We start from the raw sequence: 13,638 nt of genomic DNA on the forward strand, positions 1-13,638 counted from the left end.
CAATATTTTATTTTCTCTGGAAAGATAAAGGGAACAAGTTTTTTCCAGAAACATGCATATGGTATGGGCCCAGTGATACCCTGATCCACCCCTTAGGCTTCAATTACCCATTTTAAAGTAGTTCATAAGCTGACTCGTTGGAATTCAGACAAAATGATAGCATGGGGAAAGCAGTGTATTGAAAATCATCGCCTACCATTGCGCAAAAGGTTTATTCTTGCTGTACTGTCTGTTCTGTCCCAAACATAATCCTGGAAAACCCCTTCATGTGTCACAGGGACATTGTATCTTTAGGACCTTTTGAGACATGGCAGTTAGACTTTATCCAGCTGTCTCCATCTCAGGGTCACAGATACTTTCTGGTGCTAATTTATACGCGCTGTCGCTGGAGTGAAACATTTCTGTGCCAATGAGCCACAGCCCAAGCAGCTGGTAGACTGTGATTAGAGAAAATCATTCCTCATGGGGAGTGCCATCTGATCTCCATAGCAACTGAGGAACACACCTTATCAGTCAGATAGTTGGATCCATTTGTAACGTTTGGCCTATGTCCCAACATTTCCATTGTGCCTATCACCCCTAATCCTCTGGACTAGTGCAACTTAATAATGATAAGATAAAAATTCAAAAGGGAAGTTTTTAACCTTCCCTGGCCAAAGATCCCCCACTGTTTCTGGAAAACTTCCACTCCCTCCCTTTGAAATTAGAACAGGAAGACCCATGCAGTGGTTAGATGAAGGGGCTTATGAACCTGCACTGCACTTCTTAAAGGTAACATTCTCCATTATTTCTAAGGTCTCACAAAACTTCTTATGAAGAGCTCCAAATTAATAAAGGATGCCTTTCATAATGAGCTGATGGGAGATGAAAATATCAAAAACTATGCCTATAAACTGGAGATGTCGCTTACTGGAAACAACATCAAATAAAATACTCCCTCCAAGTCCACTGGAGGGCACCACGTAGGTATTATTAATATTAATTTATTTTTTTGAGATAGGGTCTCACTCTGTTGCCCAGGCCGGAATGCAGTGGCGTAATTATGACTCAATGTAGCCTTTATCTCCTGGGGTCAAGCCATCTTCCTGCCTCAGTCTCCCAAATAGCTGGGACCAGAGGTGTGGGCCACTGCACCTGGCTCACATCAGGTATTATTGCCTAATCTCTGTGGCAGTAAATATAAGGGCATTGACACACAGATTCATGTTTCTCATATCTAAAAGGCAACCCTACCAGAGTGGACATCTGTCAGTGGAGGTTTTCACTTAAAGGTGACCTGCCACCTTCCTGACGAAGATGGCAAGTAGCTGACATCTGTTGTAGCCCACTTCCACCCAAGATACTGGCCTGTATAACCAGCTATTCACAATTCCAGTGCTCACTGCACCTGGAAGAGTTAGTCTCTTTTTCTCTTGACTGGAATACATGCACCATCAGGGCTCCTTTAAGTTGTAGGGGTCGTATCCTATTGGTTTTGGTAAAATCACCCTATATGTATATTCTCTAAAGATATGACACACTAGTCCTATTGCACGTACATGTATATACATATACATACATACATAGCAAAATGCCTATGATCAGATTTCTGTTTTACTGTCCTTAATTAATTTGATTACATCAGGGAGGGATAATTCTCTGATCAGAATCTCACAAACCATTGCCACTGTGGGAAATGTGACAAGGTGCTGGGTTTGCCACCTTAAACCACCAACCACTTTTGACCATAATGACCCATTGGTACATCCTGTGCCAAATTTCACCTGTATTCCTCCTGATTGCACTCACGATGCAACTCGGGGTTACATCAAGCAAAACCTGTTTATCGAATCTGTCTGACTCATCCTAACCTTCCTGCCGTACGTCTCAGTTTAACCCATCATAATTGTACTGTCAAAATAACTGCCTGTAATCCCAGCACTTTGGGAGGCCAAGGCAGGAGGATCACTTGAGCCCTGGAGTTTGAGACTATCTTCCTGGGCAAAATGGTGAAACAATCTCTACAAAATATACAAAAATATACAGTTGGGTGCATGGTGGCACCCAACTGTAGTCCCAGCTACTCAGGAGTATGAGCTGAGAGGATGACTTGAGCCCAGGAGTTCGAGCCTGCAGTGAATCCAGATGACACCACTGCACTCCAGACTGGGCAAAAGAGTGAGACCCTGTCTCAGAAAGTAAATAAATAAGCAGGGCGTGGTGGTGTGTGCCTAACTCCAGCACTTGGGAAGCTGAGGTAGGATGATTCATTGAGCCCTGAAGGTCAAGAGGTCAAGACTGTACTGGGCTGTCATGTTGCCACAGCATTCCAGCCTGGGCAACAGTGAGACCCCGGTTGCAAAAAAAACCAAAGATCAGAAAGAAAACCAACAAAAAATTGTTGCCTCACTCTGAAATGACAGTGGTAAACACCATGATGCTATTGGAAAGTTAAGAGAAAAACAATCCCTCCTGCTATCAGGATCCAACCTGCCCTCTTGCTCTAACATGTCTGACCCATGCATGGTTTAAATGCCGAAAGCTGATGTACCCAAATTATACTACACTTACCTGTTGTGCACTAGCATTTATTTGGTCTGTGGAGGAGATCACCATCTATGGCCCTTAAATGTCTAAAGACATGGAATGATGAAGTGCAATGTCTTTTAGGATATTTGGTCATGCCTATATATATATATAGCTCTGAAGAAACCCAACATTGGATGAGTGGGGAGGCCGAGGCGGGTGGATCACCTGAGGTCAGGGGTGCAAGACCAGCCTGGCCAACACTGTGAAACCCCGTCTCTACTAAAAATACAAAAATTAGCTGGGTATGGTGGTGTTCACATGTATTCCCAGCTACTCAGGAGGCTGAGGTAGGAGAATCACTTGAACCTGCGAGGCAGAGGTTGCAGTGAGCCAAGATCATGCCACTGCACTTCAGCCTAGGAGACAGAGTGAGACTCCATCTCAAAAAAAAAAAAAAAAAAAGAATTGGATGAGTGTCCTCAAACTTTTCACTAGGCATGCCCACCACTCTATTTTATTAATAGATGGAGATCCTATTGGGAGAAAACTTGCTAATTACCTGCCTGACCATTAAGAAAGTAGCTCCATACATTTTTGGGGGAGCACGCTTTTGCTTTGATGGGATGTTGCTTCCTGTGGTTAGAAATCCTTCTTTAACCTTAGGTAACATTGCTGATAAAAATCGGGCATGGGGGCTCTGGCCTATAATCCCAGTGACTCAGAGGCTGAGGTGGAAGGATCACTTAAACCCAGGAGTTCCAGGCTGCAGTGACCTATGATGGCGACAGTGCACTCCAGCCTGGGCGACAGAGCCACTCCTTCTCTCTGAAAGAAAAATAAAGAGTCCAGGCTTGGGGGCCTATGCTTGTAATTCCAGCACTTTGAGAGGCTCAGGTGGGAGGATTGCTTGAGCTCAGGAATTTGTGACCATCCTGAGCAAGACAGCGAGACCCTGTCTTTCAACAAACAAACAAAACAATCAAACAAACAAAAACAAAATTAGCCAGGCATAGTGGTGCATGTCTGTAGTCCCAGCTACTCAGGAGGCTGAGGTGGGATGATTGCTTGAGAGAGGGAGGTTGAGGCTGCAGTGAGCTGAGACTGCACCACTGCACTCTAGCCTGGGCAACACAGCAAGACTGTGTCTTAAAAAAAAAAAAAGAAGAAAGACAAAAGAAAGAAGGAAAGAAAGAAAGAAATATTGTTGATGAAACTGTCGCCTCTTTCACAGCTCAACAAAAAGCTATTTATTCACTGGCTAAGATTGTACTAGATAATTGCATTACTTTAGATGATATATATTTTCAAAGACAATATTATTCTTATTTAAAAATGGTTAGAACCTGGGCACGGTGGCTCATGCCTGTAATCCCAGCACTTTGGGAGGCCGAGGCAGGTGGGTCACCTGAGGTCAGGAGTTCGAGATCAGCCTGGCCATCATGGTGAATCCCCATCTCTACTAAAAATACAAAAATTAGCTGCACACAGTGGCGTGTGCCTGTAGTCCCAGCAACTTGGGAGGCTGTGGCAGGAGAATCACTTGAACCCAGGAGGCAGAGGTTGCAGAGAGCCGAGATTGTGCCACTGCACTCCAGCCTGGGAGACAGAGAGAGAGTCTGTCTCAAAAAACAAAACAAAACAAAAACAATGGGTAGATACAGCAGCACTTACGAGAGTTCATAAAAGGAATTGTACATTGTCGAGTGATAGTATGGAGAGAGTAGCCCCCTGCCCACCTGGTTGTGATCTCTGCATAACGCTTGCCCACAACCACCTTCTCCACTTAGTACAACGCAGCCCAGAACACCAAGGGGAGAGCCCCAGCAACAGCAGCCTCCGCAGCCCGCTTTAGATGATAGATTTAGCTGAGCAGGGAGGTGGATGTGTGGTGTTTACAACCTCTTGTTGCGTATACAAAAATAAATACTTCCCATGAAGTAGAACCTCATCTAGAAAAAATTAGAAGTCATTTGGCTACAAGAAATCATGAAAGAAGAACTGGGATGTGATGTTTTCCCTGATGTTTTTCGTTGGCTCCCTAATGGAATAGGTTCCCTTACTGTTCTGGCATACGGATTCTCTTTGTGATTCTCATTCTTGTGTGAATTATATCTGTGCTATTCAAATTATTAATGTTATATATTTCCTGTTTTACTTCTGAGAAAACTGATTTTATGGTATCTGAAGACTAGAGATGATTAAACAAGTGACAGCTGTAGATTTAACTGAAGTCTCTCTCTCTTCTTTTCTTTTCTTCTTTTTTTTTTCTACTCTGTGACGTACTTTCAATTGGGCTTCGCGGCGCTCTTAAAAATTCCTCAGTGAGGCAGCTCCTGTCCTCCCCTGCCCTCAGCGTGGGAAAGACTATCCGGGAATGAGTGTTCCTGGCAAAGAGGGACACCTTGGCTGAGCTTTTGATGATCAATGCTTTAAAAAAGAAAGATTTTTAAAAGAATTTTTATCTGAGGAATGTGAGCCACTTCACATGATCAGAGAGACATTAAATCAAGACAGCAACCACTTTCTGCTTCCTTCCTTTTGAGCTATGTATTCATCTGTTGAAACTGCTTGCTATCACCCCAGGTAGCTGTAAATTAATCTAATAATGCCACACCAAACACTGTATCCCACACCCTATAACAAGGGATAGCCAAGCTCTCATCAATGCTATTTCTGAAAACCAATGAGAATTCCTGACAGGCAGCTTTCTGTCAGCCCATTGTGCATCCCCCCTTTTGACCTTTAAAAACCTGCTTGTGACAAAGGCCCAAGGGAGCTCAGATCCAAGGTTCTTTTGGTGTGAGTCTTCCAGGCAGCTGTCTTCATGTTGGCTCAAGTAAACTCTAGATTCTATTTTGTGCTTCAGCCTCTTTCTTTTAGGTCAACATGTTCAGCAACAGTAGAATAAATAAATAAATTGGCCTATATTCATACAAAGGAATACACACAGAAACAAATAACCACATGAATAACATGAAAAATTCATAGATGTAAGACTGAGTGAAAGAAGTCAAACCTATGCCTCTGCTCCTGAGACCGACTTTGCAAAAATTATAACTGGGAGAATTATCACAGCGAAAGAGATCTGACCTAACTGCTTCCGTCTTGCTTCCAGCGTCCAAGCTGTCCTTGTTCATTCCTGGGCACAGGCCAAAATAACTTTGAGAGGAACTTAGTTTATGGTTTAGCTGTGAAACAAAGATGATAACAGCCCTTTCCCAAAACAAATCCCCTTCCTGCCTGAGGAGTAGACTGCCTTTGCAGGACTAACAAATTAGCCACAAGATTAGAAATGATGGTTTAGGATCATCTTACGAGACTCTAAACCTCCCTGAATTGTGCCTGGGGATCACATCACTATTGTAAAACCTAAGATTAGTGCGTGAGGTATTTTGTAGCCCTGCACTTGATGCATCAGCTGGCACCACCCAGATGGATAAACCAGCTCATCTGATCTTGTGGCCCCCACCCAGGAACTGACCCAGCTCAAGAGGATGCTTTAGCTCCCTTTGAGTTCATCTCCGACCTGACCAATCAGAACTCCCAACTCACTGGCCCCCACCCACCAAATTATCCTTAAAAATTCGGGTCCCAGAATACTCAGGAAGACTGATTTTGGTAATAATAAAACTGGTCTCTCACACAGCTGGCTCTGGGTAAATAACTTTCTTTATTGCAATTCCCCTGTCTTGATAAATTGGTTCTGTCTAGGCAGCAGGCAACATGAACCCATTGGGCAGTTATATTCCCCCAAAACCCACTATACACTTTATGATTCAGTTTATATGAAAGCAAAGGACAGGAAAAACTTGCCTGATAGATTTGGAGTCTGTGGAGTATTGTCAGAGTTTGGTGTTGTATTCTACAGATTAAAAGTAATCTGTTAAGCACCTCAAATAGTTTCCCCCAAATATATATATATTTTTTCCAAATTTGGACCACTTTGTTTCTGTCTTTGCAGAACATAAAGTGCTAACATGAGGTAAGTGCTAAGGTCTGGAGAAGGCCGTGGAAGAGATGACAAACTCCAGCATCATGCCCGAGTGTCCAGTGTGCTCTGCTGGGGCAGCATATTTGTACATTGCTGTATTTGAAAAAACCCTACAAGATTCCTGAAATTGGACCACCGTCCTTATAATACTACTAGTGGTAAAACAAGTAAGGATGGCTGGTTTGCAGTCATCTGAGCAGCCTCTCTAGTTTCATAGATATGGTTTCTCTGATATCGAACGGCTTCCAATTTCAAGTAGAATGCTACATCACAAGGATAATGATGTGAAGTGAACCAGTTACTTGTGTAATCCTCCATGTTTTAGTCTGCGCATTACAAGCCATTATTTGAAGAAGGGTGGGCAGGCTCCAGATTTCTGCCAAAGAGGTCCTCGGCAACACAGGCTAAGAACCGGCTTCTGGGCAGTCGTGATGGCTCACGCCTGTAATCTCAGCACTTTGGGAGGCCGAGGTCGGCGGATTACCTGAGGTCAGGAGTTCGAGATCAGCCTGGCCAACATGGTGAAACCCCGTCTCTACTAAAAACACAAAAATTAGCCGGGCTTGGTGGCGTGTGCCTGTAATCCCAGCTATGCGGAAGCCTGAGGCAGGAGAATCGCTTCAACCCGAGAGGCGGAGGTTGCAGGGAGCCGAGATCATGCGACCGCACTCCAGCCTGGGCGACAGAGCGAGACTCGGCGCAAAACAAAAAACAAACAAAAAACTACAACAGAAACACCCGCTTCTTTGGGGAAGACCATGGGCGGGGAAGAGAGGGAAAGAAGGCAGAGGCAGACATCACTGCCCCCGCAGGCTCTGGCACCATGTTGGTCGGCTGAGTGGCGGAGGGTGGGGCGGAAAAGCAGACGGGGACGAGGAAGGCGCTGTCGGTGACATCACGGATAGGGCGACTTCTATGTAGATGAGGCAGCGCAGGGGCTGCTGCTTCGCCACTGGCTGTTTCACCACGAAGGAGCTCCCGTGCCGTGGGAGCGGGCTCAGGACCGCTGGTCGGACCTGAGGGTCCCAGCTGTGTGTCAGGGCTAGGAGGGCTCGGGGATACGCGGGGCAAGTGACCATGTGTGTAAAGGGTGAGGTATATGGAGCTGTGACAGGGCAGAAGTGTGTGAACTCATACTTACCTGGCAGGGGAGATACCATGATCACGAAGGTGGTTTTCCCAGGACGAGGCTTATCCATTGCACTCCGGATGTGCTGACCCCTGCGATTTCCCCAAATGTGGGAAACTCGACTGCATAATTTGTGGTAGTGGGGGACTGCGTCCGCGCTTTCCCCTGAATTTTTGCAATGAAAAAATAGACTCCCCTGTAAGGGTTACTCTTAAAACTGCCGTTTTGCGGCTTGGGTGGCATGTTAAGTGTTCTCCTTATAGTCGCAATGATGGGAAACAGAAAGTAACGTGTTATGCTCTCCGCCGCCGTGAGCTCCTTTAACACTAGCTAACTGGCCGCAGGGCTCTTCTCTTCCCTTTCTACTTGGGGCTGCTTTTTGCAGATCGCTTCATGGTTTCCAGTCTCTTGGGTTCTCACGCTCTGTGAAAACCTTAGTGTTTTTTCATAGCCCCCAGAGTCACCCTTCACACAGCCTCTGCTTCTAACCGCAGCCTCCGCAGGAGTTTGTAGGATTTCTGTACTAGCGGGGAATGTGTTCTCACCTCCTAGACCCAGGGAGAAACTACGCAGTCGGGTGCTGTTCTTTGGGATGAAAGCAGGGTCCCCCCGTTCGGTTGTTAACATAACACGCTTGCTTTCTGTAGGGGAAGGGAGGGCTCTCCCGGCGCCCAGGTGCCCTTGCTCATGTTCACCGAGGCCTGCAGGTCAGAACCGCAGTCTCACCTGTCGCCAGAATGTGCTGCGATCTACCCCAACTACCCGAACTACCCAGCAATAAAATAGGACACATTACGGAAACATGAAATAGCGTGGATCATCTCAAAAACATTATGCCGAGTGATGAAAAGAGTGCACCCTGTGTGGCGCCATCAAGGTGAACTTCTACAACAGTTAAAACTAACCTGTATAGTGACAGAAACTACATCATTGACTGCTGGCCTCAGGGGGAGGGCGGAACTGACTGCAAAGGGCACAAGAGGACCTTTTAGAGTAATAGACACGTCGTCAAACTTGAAATGGATGCACTGTACCAAAGTCAACTCACACCTTAATCAACCTGATTGTAAAAAGGAATAAGAAAGCCACTCCAAATCTTAATGTCTTCTACTTAATTTAGTGTATGTTTATCCTTAGAAGATTCCTTTAGAAAAATATCTCTCTAACTGTAATCGGGAGTTGAGGAATTCCTTCGTTTCTGTTTCTGTCTTTTTGTCTGCAGTTAAGTTCATGCACTATTAAATGGAATGTTTGTAAAATAAAAATAGAGTCTAAGCTAAATTTTATAAAAGCATACATATATGCGTCTTTATTATTTTATTATTTTTTCAGGTATAAATATCCTTCTTTATTATTTTTTCTTCCTTTTTCTTTTAGGGACAGTCTAGCTAAAATATATATTCTTCTCCCTGTAGATGTACCACAAGACTGTGACTCCAGGGTTGCCCAAATGTTATGAGAAGTTATTTTTGAACGTAAGGTTTTCAAAAATTTTACATATGTTTACATCTTCTCTACTGTTAGTATGGTCTATGCTTAGCATGTATAGTTTAACAATGATTTGGAAGAAAAATATGTAGGTATGTTAACGGTAGTTAATTCCAGGAGGTGTGAATATGGATGACTGGTTATCTTCCGCTTTATGAATTTTTTATATTTTTAAATGGAAAATTCTCAATGACCTGGAAGTTAAAGAACAGATTAGATATGGAAGGGGTGTAGGGTAGGTGAGAGGAAAATGTAAAGGGAAGGACAAACCCAGTTCTGGCAGGACCATGTTTAAGTTGAAGGTTTCTGGGGAGAAGTTCTTGGGATAAGAAGGATACGAAGGAGGCAGGAGAATCATGAAAATATTTAGGACAGTGTATTGCCTGTCTTATCATTCCTCCTCCTTTTGTGTTTCTTCCAAAGAAATACACAGACTTATATTTCTTTTCAAGCATGCTTACCATTTGTGTTTCTCTTTTACTAATGTAACTGCCTGGTAGGTTTATCTTGCCCATTGCCCAGGTAAGCCAATGGAGCTGAGAGCAGCAGGCTTTCTACAATAGAGAAAGAATTTAATAAATGCAGAGGCAGCTGAGGGACCAGGACAGGGGTTTATTATTACTCAAATCTGCCTCCCCCAAAATTCAAAGACTAGGGTTTTTTTTTCTTTTTTCTTTTTCTTTTTTTTTTGGATAGTTTGGCAGGCAAGGGGCTAGGGAATGTGCAAAGCTGATTGGTTGGGTTGGGGATGAAATCACAGTGTCAGAGCTTGTTTACTGCACTGAGTCAGTCCCTGGGTGAGGGCCACAGGACCAGATGAGCCAGTTTACCGGTCTGGGTGTGCCAGCTAGTCCATCATAAGGCAGGGTCTGAAAAATACCTTGAACACCAATCTTAGGTTTGACACCAATAATCTTATATACTGGCACAGTTGGGGAGCTTAGGAATCATGTGGCTTCTGGCTGCATGGCTCCTGAGCCATAATTTCCAATCTCGCACCTAATTTGTTAGCTTTGCTAAGGAGATCTGATCCCCAAGATAGGAAGGAGTTTGTCTCAGGAAGACATCTTTGTTTCAGACTTAGACTTGGAACTAAACTTCTCTCATAGTTAGCCTGGCCTATGCCCAGGAATGGACAAAGGCAGCTCAGAGGTTAGAAGTAAGATGCAGTCAGTTAGGTCAGATTTCTTTCACAGTCATAGTTTTCCTATGTCAGGTTTTTCTCACTGCCATAATTTTTGCAAGGGTGGTTTTGTTAGGAGCAGTATAAATGCAGTGGTTCTGAGAATGTCTTCTGGAGACAGGCTGCCTTCACTTCAAATTCCTGCTTTCAAATCCTCCTTTGCTGGCTGAGTGACCCTGGACAGGTCACTTAACATCTTTGTGCATCTCACATGGAAGATGAAGGTGATAGTGTGACCTCGGCCTGAGGTAAGGACTAAATGAGTAAACACATGCACATAATCAACTGTGCCTGAAATGTGGCACTTTGTGTTGCAGACACAGCTGATGATGTGCATGTGTTACTCATGTGCATGTTAGCTCTTGTATTTTGCCTGCAACACTGCACAAAGAGCAGATGTGATGAAAACCAATTGTATTGAAGTTACAGCAGTGATACTTTCCAGTGGCCGTGCACCCTCCCAGGGAGACTGCAGCAATCTTCTCACCAGCAGTAACCTCCTGGGCTGGGAGATCCCAGGAAGGCCCCTCAATCTCCAGCAGGTTTGACCCTCAAGGAGCTTCGGGGAATGAACTAGAGAAGTATTTCTATCTGGGAGGAACTGGGAGTTTATTAGCTCATGTGTTCAGCTCATCCAAAGGGGAATAATGATTCAATTTCTTGCTTCAAATCTGCCCCAGTAAAATTCTTATAGTTTTGCCCAAGTGCAGTGGCTCACGCCTGTAATCCCAGCACTTTGGGAGGCCGAGGCGGGCGGATCACCTGAGGTCAGGAGTTTGAGACCAGCCTGGCCAACAAGGTGAAACCCCATCTCTACTAAAAATACAAAAAGTAGCCGGACGTGGTGGCAGGCACCTGTAATCCCAGCTACTTGGGAGGCTGAGGCAGGAAAATGGCTTGAACCCGGGAGGCGGAGGTTGCAGTGAGCTGATATCGTGCCATTGCACTCCAGCCTGGACAACAGAGTGAGACCCTGTCAAAAAAAAAAAAAAATCATATAGTTTTACAGTGGAAGACATTTCTACATGTAGGGGAGGAAATATGAGTTTTTCTCACCCAGCCTAGGTTCGCTGCTGAGACCCTCACAGCAAAAGACAGACTAACAAGGGAAGAGCATACAGATTTATTTAATGTAAATTTTACATGACAGGAACGCCTTCCAAAGGAAATGAAGGCCCATGGAAACAGCTAAACCTCAGTTTTTGTTTTTGTTTTTTTAACAGTAGGTTTATTCAAGAATGAATAGTCATGGAGAAGTATGATAAGTCAATAAAAGTATGATCTAACAGTAACAAAGTGGGGGAAAGGTAGCCAGGCCTCTGTGTTCAGGCTCTTCTCTGTGTCCCTGTGTCTTCAGAATCAAGGATGCACCTTTCCTCTGGGTACAGAGAGGGCACCTCTCACATAAAAGTCTTATACTTGATTTCAGGGAAGAAGGGCAGGGGGAGGGTGACAGTGACCTTCCTGCTTCTGTGGTTTACTCATATTCCTTTAGCATAAAATATTCAATACCCCAAGATGTTATACTTTGGAGTAGCATGTCCTGAATCCCATCATGCACATGCAGCAAAACCCAGAATCTTTGAAGAGTGATGACTACAAAATATTTAAATTCAAAATACAAATGATGGCCAAGTGGGGTGGCTCATGCCTGTAATCCCAGCAGGGAGGTGTAGGGAGGCCCAGGCAGGCGGATCACTTGAGTTCTGGAGTTCGAGAGCTGCCTGGCCAATATGGCGAAACCCCATCTCTACTAAAAATACAAAAATGAGCCCAGCACATGGTGCACACCTGTTGTCCCAGCTACTTTCAGGGAGTGGGGAACGGGTGGGCTGACGATCAACTGAAACAATATCATATTTAAGAATGATTTTTTTTTCCTATAGGGCTAGTCAAGTGAAGCAGTGGAAGTGGAGAAGGAACAAAGAAACCTGTAACTGGTTGTGATCAAATATTTGTAAACAGGAATGAATTTTTATGCACTATACACTGTTATCAAAGTTACATATGCTGCAAAGCTGGTAGTGAACAGCAGTGCCCTGGTCCCTTCCTACACTTATCTGTAGGGATAACAATTTTTAATGCACGCAACCCACCTCTACATAAATATTGTTACTCTTTGACTGTCCAATTTTCCATCCCAGGTCCTGCAGTTCTGCCTGCAAGGGGAAACGGAGTTTGTGTTTCCTTACCTGCCAGTCCACTCCAAGGAGCCAAGAAGGCGTCCTCTCACCCCCTCAACCCCGGCTCGTCCTCCAAACTGAGCCCCTCAACGACTGCGGTATTTTTCAGTCCTTCGTAACCGCTCTCAGCCCCAAAATATGAAAATGAGAGCGATGGTCCTGAGCGCCTGGAGTGACATCTTAGTTCGCTCCCAAGACCCATCAGGAACCTCATCCCAAGTGCTCTGAAGAGCAGGAGAAAACATTTTTAACTAAGGCGTCTTCTCCTTGGGGCAGGGTCCTGACGGGAGAAGGGGGAGCCCCATCTTCAGAGACTCGCCCCTCAGAGCTGCTCAGGTTCCTCTTCCCCATGGCCCTGAGGGAGCTCGGCCGGGGCGACCCAGGATCAGAACCCGCGCTCCCAGCCCGCGCGCTTGAAGACGCCGCCGCGCGGATCTCTCTTTCTGGCTGAGATCTTGGGACGAAAGAATGAGATTTCCCGGAGTCAGGTTCCAAAGCTTAGTGAAACAGCGACTTTTAGGGCCCGCAATAGAGACGCAGGAGCTAGAAATTCGGCATAAAAATCTGAATATGAAGAACAGAGCAAATTAACATTCGGAATCGGATGGGCCATCTGAATAAAGCAGTGCTACTGCCAAGTTAGGTCTGGAACCATCGATCCTAAACTGAGACACACTCTCCAATGACTGAGCTAACCCCATCAGAATTTCTCACGCCACCGTTTACTTACCAAAAAGACAATGGGTGCCATTAGGAGATTCCCGAGTGAAAGGAATCTCGGGGTCTAGGATAGAGGGGCAGCAGCCTTTTTAGTGGAGGAGACCTGTCACCCCGAGGCCCAGGGTCGCCCTGAGAGGGGGTGGGGACTTCCTGGGTCGCTGGGTCCCTGGCGGGGGTGTCCGGGCCTCCGATTGCTGGGTGCCAGGAGGCTCGCCCAGGAAGGGGACCCTGCAGGCTCGCTGATCCCGACTGGATGACTCGGCAATTTCCCTGTGGTCCGGGCCACTGCGAGAACCCGGTTTCTGGGACCCCGAACACCGAAGAGGGAGACGAAGAGGGGACGAGGAGCGCGGGGCACATCGCGAGGCTCAGACAGCGGGAGCAGAAGGGACACGGAGGCCCACAGCGCAGAGTTTCTGAACGTCAGGGGAATCCC

The 13,638-nt window shown here is 45.5% G+C and overlaps 1 non-coding gene across 1 annotated transcript; it reads left to right on the forward strand.

Moving 5' to 3' along the window:
• The first annotated feature begins 7,632 nt into the window (after positions 1 to 7,632).
• Positions 7,633 to 7,796, forward strand: LOC112207615 (U1 spliceosomal RNA). Its single transcript, XR_002942040.2, has one exon. It is a non-coding gene; the product is annotated as a U1 spliceosomal RNA (small nuclear RNA).
• The last annotated feature ends 5,842 nt before the right edge of the window (positions 7,797 to 13,638 follow it).

The sequence above is a fragment of the Pan troglodytes genome, chromosome 1 (genome assembly GCF_028858775.2).
Source record: "Pan troglodytes isolate AG18354 chromosome 1, NHGRI_mPanTro3-v2.0_pri, whole genome shotgun sequence".
In the NCBI taxonomy this organism is placed as follows: domain Eukaryota; kingdom Metazoa; phylum Chordata; class Mammalia; order Primates; family Hominidae; genus Pan; species Pan troglodytes.